The following is a 12,919-nucleotide window of genomic DNA, read 5'->3' on the forward strand; positions in this document are numbered from 1 at the left end:
GGAGTCACCAATTAACCTAGCATGTTTTTGGAATGTGGGAGGAAACCGGAGTACCCGGAGAAAACCCACGCATGCACGGGGAGAACATGCAAACTCCACACAGAGATGGTGGAATCGAACTCGGGTCTCCTAGCTGTGTGGCCACCATAGTGTCAAAGTTGCCAAGTACATTTTCTAGCTTGGGAAATAGTATCAGAGGAGCTGTGTAGTGGAACGGTCCATGCTGCTGCCTTTAGTGCAGGTTCAACTCAACTATTGGCCAGCCATTGGAGCTCTCCAGTGTGCATATAAATGGGAGGGTTGCGTCAGAATGGGTATCCAGTTTAAAAACTATGTCAAACAAATCATGCAAGTGGGACAACCATGAAGAGGTGGGACAGCGGCAGAGTTTTTCCACTACGTCAGGACTGGGGTGTGAAGGTTAATGCAAAATTAACCCCCATCTTGTGTTAGGGGCTGTCCACACGGAAACGTTTTCAGCTTGAAACGGAAATTTATTTTGTAGTTTATGCCTTTCAGTCACAAGTAAACTGTGTTGTGAAGCCACTGAATTTTTTAAGAATGGCTTGGTTGGCTCAGATTGACAAACATTGACATAAGTTGTGGCGGCACGGCGGTCTAGTGGTTAGCGCGCAGACCTCACAGCTAGGAGACCAGAGTTCAATTCCACCCTCGGCCATCTCTGTGTAGAGTTTGCATGTTCTCCCCGTGCATGCGTGGGTTTTCTCCAGGTACTCCGGTTTCCTCCCCCATTCCAAAAACATGCTAGGTTAATTGGCGACTCCAAATTGTCCATAGGTATGAATGTGAGTGTGAATGGTTGTTTGTCTATATGTGCCCTGTCATTGGCTGGCGACCAGTCCAGGGTGTACCCCGCCTCTCGCCCGAAGACAGTTGGGATAGGCTCCAGCACCCCCGCGACCCTCGTGAGGAAAAAGCGGTAGAAAATGAATGAATGAATGACATAAGTTGTTGTTGACATAACCATACCTGTCAACACCCAATCCCGTGATAAAGTCATTTCTAAAGCTTTGGGAACAACAATGAGAACCATTATCCAAAAATGGCAAAAACATGGAACAGTGGTGAACCTTCCCAGGAGTGGCCAGCAAACCAAAACCACCGCAAGAGCGTAGCAATAACTCATCTAAGAGATCACAAAAGACCCCACAACAACATCCAAACAATTTATGACTCCACAATAAGAAAAACACACAGCACAAATTGTCTGCATGATTTCCAGTTCCAAGACGAAAACCGCTGTTGAACAAAATAGAACATTAAAACTTAGGTTTGCTATAAAACGTTTTGATGATCTCCAAGACCTTTGGGAAAATATGTCTGATGAGACAAAAGTTGAACTTTTTGGAAGGTGTGTGTCCCATTACGTCTGGTGTAAAAGTAACAACACATATCCAAAAAGAAAAACATCATACCAACAGTAAAATATAGTGGTGGTAGTGCGATGGTCTGGGGCTGTTTTGCTGCTTTGGGACCTGGCCTGAACAAGATAAAGAGAATGAACTGATGAGGAACTACAGTAATGAGAAGGCTCATATACATGTAGAGCAGGGGTCTCAAACTCAATTTACCTGGGGGCCACTGGAGCTAGGGTCTGGGCAAGGCTGGGATGCATCAGGTTTTCCAAAAAAAAAACAACAGAAAAATATACAAACTTTTTCAGTGCTTTGGTTCCGATTTTCTACAATAAAAGCTCTGATAAAACATTCCACTGTTCTCAAATATCTTAATTTTTATTTTTCTGCACAAAATAAGATGAAAAATAAATAAACAAATCATGAATAAAGAAAATCAATCAATCAGTAATAAATAAATATCATAATAATAATAAAACAGCAAATAATAAAAACTTAAGAAACCACATATAGTTGGTGGGTAGACAAATTATTTTTTTCAGATTAAGAGCCCTGTAGACAAGACAAAACACGACTATAGTCACATTTATTGTCACGGTTGCAGCTAGCGAGCTTAGCGGTGTTGCGATACGACCCCAGGATGCAGAGAGCGGGACAAAAAGTTCAAAAAAAAAAAAGGAGGTTTAATGTAAATATGGCAGCAGCAGGAAAATACAACAGCCACTTCAACGCAAGCACAATACGCAATGAAACCACAACAGAAAGAGCACGCACCTGAACTAAATAGGGGTAATGAAATTAGAAGCAGGTGTGTGAAAAAAGCAGGGGTAAGGAAAACGGAAGAGAACAACAAAAGGAAGTGATTACCAAAATAAGGGCATGGAAACAGGAACAGAGGAAGAGCAGGAAACAAAAAGAGCAGTCACGAGAGGGTGACGCCCACATCGTGACAGTACCCCCCCCCCAAGGACGGATCCCAGACGTCCAAAAAGCCCACAGACAAAGAGGGATGGGGAGGCGGGGGGACCGGAGGTGGGTTGCTGGCCGGACCTCTCCAGAGGTCGGCCAGGGTGGCAAGACCACGCAGGAGGGCGGCCCGCAGGGTGAGCAGCCCGAAGGGAACCGGGCTCCTCTGGAGGACGGCCATGACGGCAGGCCCAGCAGAAGCCATGGGTGGTCCCCTCTGGGGGCCGGCCAGGGTGGTGGGCCTGGCAGGGGCGGCCCGCCCGCCGTGGAAGAGGTGGCACCGGAGGAGGCGGCAGCGGCGTGACGTCCCGCCGTGGAAGAGGTGGCGCCGGAGGAGGCGGCGGCGGCGTGGCGTCCCGCCGTGGAAGAGGTGGCGCCGGAGGAGGCGGCGGCGGCGTGGCGTCCCGCCGTGGAAGAGGTGGCGCCGGCGGCGTGGCGTCCCGCCGTGGAAGAGGTGGCGCCGGAGGAGGCGGCGGCGGCGTGGCGTCCCGCCGTGGAAGAGGTGGCGCCGGAGGAGGCGGCGGCGTGGCGTCCCACCGTGGAAGGCTGGACTGTGCCTCCAGCGTAGCCCAGCAGGTGGTACTAGCCCCCCCTCTCGTAGGCGGATCCCAGACGCCGTCATCAGAGAGAGCCGAAACCAGGGAAGGGAGGAGGGAGGCTTGGAGGAGGGTCACTGGCTCCTCCAGGTCAGCAGTCCCGGCCGCAGCCACTTGTGTAGGCTTGGAGCCGCGCGGCTTGGGCACGGGCGGGATCAGGGATGCCACGCAGCTTGGCACGGGAGCCAGGTCTTGGGAACCCCAGTGGCTGCGCGGCTTGGGCACAGGCAGAATCCGGGATGCCACGCAGCTTGGCACGGGAGCCGGGTCTTGGAAACCCTTGAGGCTGCGTGGCTTGGGCACAGGAGGAATCTGGGCCGTCACGCAGCTTGGTACGGGAGCCGGGGTTTGGAAACCCTTGAGGCTGCGTGGTTCGGGCACCGGAGGGGAAAGTGTGCCGTACTCCTCTACGTGTGGCCTGGGGGGCAACAGGGAATCTGAAAAGGTAGGCGGCTGGGGCTCAGCGGGCTGTCGTAACGGGGGCACCATCACTAGTGGCGTGATGGGCCGGCACTCAGCGACAGCGTGGGGGGTTAATTCCGCCTTAACGTGGCATGGCGTGGAGGAAGGGGGTGCCCTCACCTTACAGCCACGCAGACCCCTTGCAGAGGTCGGCGTCGTGGTCGGATAGGCTTGTCCATCGCGGGTCCCGAATACACCCACGCCATAGCCTCCAGCTCCTCCGGGGTAACCCTGGCTGATTCCTTCTGCAAGGCCTTGAAGATCTGCCAATGGAAATCGAAATCGCTCTCCGCGAGGTCGTCTTGTGGTGGTTTCATTCTGTCACGGTTGCAGCTAGCGAGCTTAGCGGTGTTGCGATACGACCCCAGGATGCAGAGAGCGGGACAAAAAGTTCAAAAAAAAAAAAGGAGGTTTAATGTAAATATGGCAGCAGCAGGAAAATACAACAGCCACTTCAACGCAAGCACAATACGCAATGAAACCACAACAGAAAGAGCACGCACCTGAACTAAATAGGGGTAATAAAATTAGAAGCAGGTGTGTGAAAAAAGCAGGGGTAAGGAAAACGGAAGAGAACAACAAAAGGAAGTGATTACCAAAATAAGGGCATGGAAACAGGAACAGAGGAAGAGCAGGAAACAAAAAGAGCAGTCACGAGAGGGTGACGCCCACATCGTGACAATTTATACTCTTTTTATTTACAACATATTGCGCAACTGCAGGGTCTTGAGACACATGCTAACTCGCAAACTAGAGATCTAGCGACTTAAACGGTAGCCTCCAAGTTATTTCCTTAAAAAAGCCAAAAACTTACCACTTCCACACGGATAGGGAGGATAACTATTAACAGTTATTTCACCTTTAACATGAACATTAATCAAATGTAATAATTTTTTCTGGGTACATGATACCATACAGCATCCATATCAAACTTGCGCGGGCCGCACGAACATTAAACTTTCATATCAAGGCGGGGGCCTCAAACTAATGTCCTGCAGGCCGTGTGTTTGAGACCCCTGATGTAGAGGATGTAATGACGAACTCATGAGGAACTAATAAGTAGAGTAGTTACTGAGGCACTAAGGCAAATTTCATGTAGTTACTGAATAATTAATGAAGAACTAATGAGGAACTAATGATTAGGTAGGTTTGTTGTACCTTATTATAAAGTGTTATCCTTAACTCATATGTCACCAATAGGGTAAGCCCTTAGCAAACACCACACTTCAAAAGTTTGTGACATTAACCCACGGAATCTGACCCGCAGGTGAACAAAGACACACAGATACGCAAAAGAAACAAACCCATGTCAGCAAAGCTAATAAGCTATTCAACGCAAACCATTCACACTCCTTGGCAGAGGTGGTAAACCAACAGGCTTGAGCGGTTTATGTTGAAAAGAAAGTCTGTAACCTTTCTAAAAGTTTGAGCGAGACCGCGCCCTGACACTCAAAGTGTCCTTTGCGCCATTCAAAAATCACAAGACTGCCAGCTGAGGTTTGACCTACAAGGTCTCAGCTCATATTTCCTGTGAACATTGCGACAACGACGTTTAAGCCAACTGTGCTGCTGTTTGTTCCATCAAAACAGATGAGGACGCTGTGAACTTTTCGACTACTACTACTACTACTACTACTACTACTAATACTACTACAAGATGTCACAATTCTATTTATCTAACTATCCATTTATGGCCCTGCTGTCTAACAAGTACTGTATACGTCACACATTCCTTTTCCTTCCCTGGCTGCTTTGTTTAAATGACACTGAAGTCAAAGTCCACCTAACCCTTTCAATAGGTGCCTTTCACACAGACAGTCAAAGCTGACATAGTCAGGGCTGGACAATAACGATGTACCGATGGCCCGGGGCAAGTTAAAACAAAATTGGGGCAAGTAAATCCAATCAGTGATATTCCCGTCGGGCAAGTGCACTTTGGCATGCCGTACTACGAAGAGTTTTTTTTAAAGCGGTTCTTGTTGGGTGTTGGTAAAACACGGACTGCGTAATTCCAGTGGTAATTTGCAAATGTGTGAAAAATAGTGGAGATATATGTTAACATGTCATGCCATACTACCTTACACATGGTAAATAGACACATTTGTGTACTAGTAAAGAAAAAAAAATGCTCAATGGTCAAACAATAATTTGTGAAGCAAAGGTGAGAAAAATACACAGAGAAATGGAAGCGCTAGATTTTGTAGCTTGTGCAAAATCAGCACTTGGTATCAGATATGACAGAGGGTGGAATCGAACCCTGGTCCTCCTAGCTGTGAGGTCTGCGCGCTAACCACACGACCGCCATGCCGCACTGTAACACATAAGAAGTAAATTTTTGAATATCGGCCTCACACAATAGAGTGAGGCCGCAAAATTCAAACCGCCATGCAGTGAGGGATGACTGTACTCGATAATAATACAAGTCCCTTTAGTTTCAAATACACAGTCACTAATACGCCTATATATGCCACCTATACAGCAATAACATGACAGAAATATTAATTATGATATGTGGGTTTTCTCCGGGTACTCCGGTTTCCTCCCACATTCCCAAAACATGCTAGGTTAATTGGCGACTCCAAATTGTCCATAGGTATGAATGTGAGTGTGAATGGTTGTTTGTCTATATGTGCCCTGTGATTGGCTGGCCACCTGTGGATGTCTGAACACCTCCTTATGTCTGAATGGCAACTGAACTGCTTAGGCCTACTTCACACAGATGTAAATTGCTGCATCATAGCAGACTTTTATACAGAATACAGCCGCAACTTTGTGTGCTGTTGCAGGGCAAAATCATACAGTCAGATGAGAAACATCAACAAACAACAACTATCAACAGCAAGAAATACAATAAAGCATGTTTATCTGTTAATATTTTCCATATTGCACACCAAGAGGATCAAATCCACCTTTACTCACAAAATATACAACTTTTACACAAGTACATGGGTGATTTTGTAGAACAAATGAATTTAACACAAATATTTCAGAATATTGCGCAACCAACTTATGTAACGACTACTACTATATTACCCTATCAACACCTCAACGAAGTCCTTCTAATCTTGCTCGGCAGCTTCTTCTCTCACTCTGGTATGTATATTTCTGTCTGATGAGCACAACCACAGCCGAAAACAACCTGATACAGCATCACTTGGATTGAATATACTGTTAACTACAAGTGATTCCCCTAGAAAAGATATCCGCTGTAAGGCTGACTGATTAGTAAGGCCTTCTTTGGATTATGGTAATGGTAATGGTAATAGTTTTATTTCATTTGAACATGCATCAGATTACAATTGAATGCATCCCATAATCAGTTCACAGTTCCACATGTCCAAAAGGAGTAGGAAGAAGCAAAGCTTATTAAATCCTACCCCTCCATCTGGTACTTTTACAATCAGTAACTGTTACATTTGTTCACTTCCTGCTTTCCTAAAAAAAATGTTTTTAGTTTTTTTTTTTTGTCACATACCAAAGTACGAGGTGATATGAGCATCCAATGACATAATGGGTACCATAGTAAGTGTCAATATAGTGATATGTATAGCACATCATGACTGGTTCAAGACTCTTCATCCTTGTATTTAGCAAACATCAACTGCTTGTATTGTTTCTTGAATTGGCTCATCGTTGTGCATTGTTTGAGGGTCTTACTCAATCCATTCCATAGTTTGATTCCACATACTGAAATGCTATGGCTTTTTAACGTAGTCCTAGCATAGAAGTGTTTCAAATTGACCTGATATCATATTTCTCATATGATTTATATTATGATGTTCTTAAGAGCTTCTTGTCATTTAAATACTGGATGTACACTTCTGATTGGTTGCGGTGCATGTCTGTGTTCACGTAGACGAATGTCTACGAGGCAGGTCGGTTTTAAGAGACAGCGCAACATGATAGATGCCAAGAGATATGTAAGTAGGGGTATCTTTTATTGCAGGGTTTCCCATCTTGGGGGTGAGCCCACTCAAGGGGAGATAAAATAAACCTGATGCGTCACAGGGGAATGACCTACTTATGGCATAGGTTGATATTATTATTTTTAAAACATATATGAAACGATGAATTCATATATTATTTTAGCTTTAAACAGTGAATTATATGAAAACCACCACTCACTGGCACTCATACTATAATACTATACTATAAAAGGATTCATGGAAACATTCACACACACACACATACTCACTTAAAATGTTTTGCACATGCATGTAGAGCCATTTACACAAATAACTCGATCTAATAAACACACAAGTTATACAAACAACAAAAAAGCCACAGTCAAGCATGTAGCGAGAAGCAGCAGCTGCTGTGTTATATTTAGAATGTTTTGAAAGCTGAGAGTCAGACACTGGGACTTTCACCTGCACACTAAGTACTTACCATGGCAACCCATTGTCAGCATTAAAACAAAGTACATCTAAAGAAAGAAAAGAGACAGAGAGAAGTTTTAGTTAATTTAGGGGACATCTCCTTTTCCATAAAAATGTCAAAAAAAACCTTTCCATTTTATGGCAAAATCCTTCAAGATACTTCATAAAACACAAGAGAAAAACCTGACAAATTATCTTTAAAGTAATATATATATATATATATATATATATATACATATATATATGAGAAAAACCTTGAAAAATTATCTTTTAACCTTAATAGTATATATATATATACATATATATATATATACATATATATATATATATATATTAAAATAAAAAAATGTAACTTAAAATCAAAAAAAATTTAAATTATCTTTTAAACTTAATAGCATATATATACATATATATACATATACATATATGTATATATATACTATTAAGTTTAAAAGATAATTTAAAAATTTAAATTACATAATTTTTTACATTTTAAAAAATGTAATCAAAAATTTTAAAATGTTAAATTATCTTTTAAACTTAATAGTATATATATATATATACATATAAAGATAATTTAAAAATTTCAATTACATTTTTTTAATTTAAAAGATTAGATATATATATATATAAAATCTTTTAAATTAAAAAAATGTAATTGAAAATTAAAAAAATTTAAACCAAAAATTTTTTTAAGATAATTGAAAATGTAAAAATTTTAAATTATATTTTTTCAAATTTAAAAGATTATATATATATATATATATATATATATATATAAAATTACATTTCAATTATTTTTTTTAAATTTTATATATATATATATATATATATATATATATATATATATATATATATATATATATATATATACTATTAAGTTTAAAAGATAATTTGTCAAGGTTTTTCTCTTGTGTTTTATGAAGTATCTTGGAGGATTTTGAGATAAAATGAAAACTTGGCATAAAATGAAAGATTCATCTTTTGTCATAAAATGTAGGAGGAAATGTAAAGACATGTCTGCCATGTAAAAGCCAAGCGATGTGATTCAGTTTCAGTTTTGAGTTTGGAGCTGTCTGTGTCCAAGGACCAGAAATGCAGCATTGTCACCACCTGGTGGACATACTGGGAAACCGCATCCTGTTGACAGAAACAAGGTAGCTAATGTAGCATTAGTCCTGCAGCCATCCATCCATTTTTTATGCTGGTCGCCAAGCAAATCGCAGGACACATAGACAAACAATCACTCACACATATGGACAATTTGGAGTCGCGAACATGCATGTTTTGGAATGTGGGAGGAAACCGGAGTACCCAGAATACACGCACAGGGATAACATGCAAACTCCACACAGAGATGCCAAGTGGAGATTCAAACCCAGGTCTCCCCGAGACTTGTGTGGCCCGCCAATTGCTTACAAAATATTTAACATAAAACATAAAAGCTAGCAACATGACTTGCAGGTAGTCTGAGACAATCTTTGGATGGTTTAAGTCAGGGGTCTCAAACTCAATTTACCTGGGGGCCACTGGAGCTAGGGTCTGGGCGAGGCTGGGCCGCATCAGGTTTTCAAAAAAAAAAAAAACGCATTTATTAAAAACAGAAAAATGAATAAGCTTTGCTTTGGTTCTGATTTTCTACAAGAAAAGCTCTGATAAAACATTCCACTGTTCTCAAATATCTTACTTTTTATTTTTCTACACAAAATAAGATCAAGAATAAAGAAAATCAATCAATCAGTAATAAATAAATATAATAATAATAATAAAATGGCAAATAATAAAAACTTAAGAAACCACATATAGTTGGTGGATAGACAAATTATTTTTTTCAGATTAAAATGAACAAAGCATTATTAGAGCCCTGTAGACATGACAAAACACGACTATAGTCACATTTATACTCTTTTTATTTACAACATATTGCGCAACTGCAGGGTCTTGAGACACATGCTAACTCGCAAACTAGAGAGCTAGCGACCTAAACGGTAGCCTTCAAGTTATTTCCTTTAAACTTAAATAGCCAAAAACTTACCACTTCCACACGGATAGGGAGGATAACTATTAACAGTTATTTAACCTTTAACATGAACATGAATCAAACATAATATTTTTTTCTGGGTACATGATACCATACAGCATCCATATCAAACTTGCGCAGGCCGCACTAACATTAAACTTTCATATCAAGGCGGGGGCCTCAAACTCGTGTCCGCGTGTTTGAGACCCCTGGTTTAAGTAGCTTTTCACAAGTTGTGATCCAGACAAGCAACAATAAAACCAAACAACAATCCGGACAACATGGTGCCAAACAAATATGTGGCACACAACTCAACCATACACACTGTCATGAAAAAAAGGAGGGACCCGCTGGGCAATTTCACCATCAAACATCCTGGGTACCCTGTCACCATTGTTGGAGTCAATCTCATTGTCAGGTGCACACTTTAGTTGCACCGGCTTAAAAGGCCCAGTGTCGATTTTTGACAAAATTAAAGGCTTTTAAATGGGCCTTGTAGTACTTAAAATACTGTATGTAATAGTCTGGCCACTTACGTCACTACTGTTACAGGACATTCCCCTCACATTCTTTGTGGAAGTGGTAAGGATTTGGCTTCTTACTTTGTCTTTTCCGCACCACTCTGTTTAAAACATTTTTTTATGTTTAAATAAGTGAATTAGGGCGGCACAGAGGTCTAGTGGTTAGCGCGCAAACCTCACAGCTAGGAAACCAGGGTTCAATTCCACCCTCGGCCATCTCTGTGTGGAGTTTGCATGTTCTCCCTGTGCATGCGTGGGTTCTCTCCGGGTACTCCGGTTTCCTCCCACATTCCAAAAACATGCTAGGTTAATTGGCGACTCCAAATTGTCCATAGGTATGAATGTGAGTGTGAATGGTTGTTTGTCTATATTGTCTATTTGTCAAAGACAGCTGGGATAGGCTCCAGCACCCCCGCGACTCTCATGAGGAAAAAGCAATAGAAAATGAATGAATGAATGAATGCATAAGTAAATTATCTTATCTAGGGAAGATAAAGGTGACTCCAGGGCTGTAATAATCTTAATCTTATAATAATCTTATTTAGAAACCCATAGACATGGCTTCTGTGATTTAACTAAGAAAACATTCTAATGATAAATGTAGAAATTCCCTTTATGGTGTTACAGGTAAAGTAAGTTTGCCCTGCTCTGGCATATTAACATGGGCAAAAAATGTGGGACAGCAGTCATTGATGAATTAGGCCAGCAGGCCAGTGTTTCGTAAGGGTTAGACTGGTGCTAAAAAGGCTTCACAGTGACCCGAGGCCGAGTCTGACCCATCTGCTGTCGTTTGCAGCTAAATGGATTACCTGCTGTACCTACACTTCCCACAACTCTATGTGTGTGTGTGTGTGTGTGTGAGAAAGATGGAGCAGTGGTACTATATCTTAAAGACGTGACACAGCACAGTCTGCTGTGGTTCCGTTCAACCAGCTGCTACTGTCTGGGTTTTACACCTTCGACTTTAGAGCTGAACCAAAAAACGGGGCTATAGAACTTGGGATAGCTGACCCTCATTGGTTAATGTGACAGAAACGTTATACAATTAGTATTTGTACAGCAAGGAAGTCAATCACGTGACTGATTTGGCTCAGTTTTTTCTTTTAACGCCAGATACAAGACTCCCATTCGTCCCAGTTTAGGACCAGAACATCTCCTGTGGCTGGGGTTTAAACCCACACCATCTGCACAAAGGTTTCATTCACTGCTCATTTTCATCTACAAATCACTACTAGGTCTGCTTCCATGACAGTCCCCAGACTGAGAACCAAACTGGGAAACAGGCCTTTAGATTTTCTGGTCCCTCACATTGGAATCAGCTCCAAAGTATGAACTCGTTCAATACCAAAGACCCAAATGCTTGCTACCGAATAAGTATTTATATGTAAGAGGTAAAAAGAGGTGATGACACAACTGCAACGACTGTCGCGGGGGTTGCTGGAGCCTATCCCAGCTGTCTTCAGGAGAAAGACTGGTCGCCAGCCAATCACAGGGCACATATAGACAAACAACCATTCACACTCACATTCATACCTATGGACAATTTGGAGTCGCCAATTAGCCTAGCATGTTTTTGGAATGTGGGAGGAAACCGGAGTACCCGGAGAAAACCCACGCATGCACGGGGAGAACGTGCAAACTCCACACAGAGATGGCCGAGGGTGGAATTGAACTTGGGTCTCCTAGCTGTGCAATCAGCGGCATAGATGTATGGACATTTCATTAAAAATGAATGAATGTCATTTTTAGAATGTGCAGGCGTGGTGTTTAAGAAACATGGTTAAAGCTCAGTGCAAGAACATGTAAAGCAGGGGTCTCAAACACGTGGCCCTAGTTTGAGGCCCCGCCTTGAAATGAAAGTTTAATGTTCGTGCGGCCCGCGCAAGTTTGATATGGATGCTGTATGGTATCATGTACCCAGAAAAAATTATTACGTTTGATTAATGTTCATGTTAAAGGTTAAATAACTGTTAATAGTTATCCTCCCTATCCGTGTGGAAGTGGTAAGTTTTTGGCTATTTAAGTTTAAAGGAAATAACTTGAAGGCTACCGTTTAGGTCGCTAGCTCTCTAGTTTGCGAGTTAGCATGTGTCTCAAGACCCTGCAGTTGCGCAATATGTTGTAAATAAAAAGAGTATAAATGTGACTATAGTCGTGTTTTGTCATGTCTACAGGGCTCTAATAATGCTTTGTTCATTTTAATCTGAAAAAAATAATTTGTCTACCCACCAACTATATGTGTTTTTTTTAAGTTTTTATTATTTGCCGTTTTATTATTATTATTATATTTATTTATTACTGATTGATTGATTTTATTTATTCTTAATTTGTTTATTTATTTTTCATCAGAAAAATAAAAATTAAGATATTTGAGAACAGTGGAATGTTTTATCAGAGCTTTTATTGTAGAAAATCGGAACCAAAGCACTGAAAAAGTTTGTATATTTTTCTGTTTTTCATAAATGTGTTTTTTTTTTGGGTGAAAACCTGATGCGGCCCAGCCTTGCCCAGACCCTAGCTCCAGTGGCCCCCAGGTAAATTGAGTTTGAGACCCCTGATGTAAAGAATATAAAGTGCACAGTACAGTAAATTAGCTTTT

Source organism: Doryrhamphus excisus, linkage group LG17, assembly GCF_037039965.1.
Source record: "Doryrhamphus excisus strain RoL-2023G ecotype Guam linkage group LG17, RoL_Dexc_Guam_v1.1, whole genome shotgun sequence".
NCBI lineage: Eukaryota > Metazoa > Chordata > Actinopteri > Syngnathiformes > Syngnathidae > Doryrhamphus > Doryrhamphus excisus.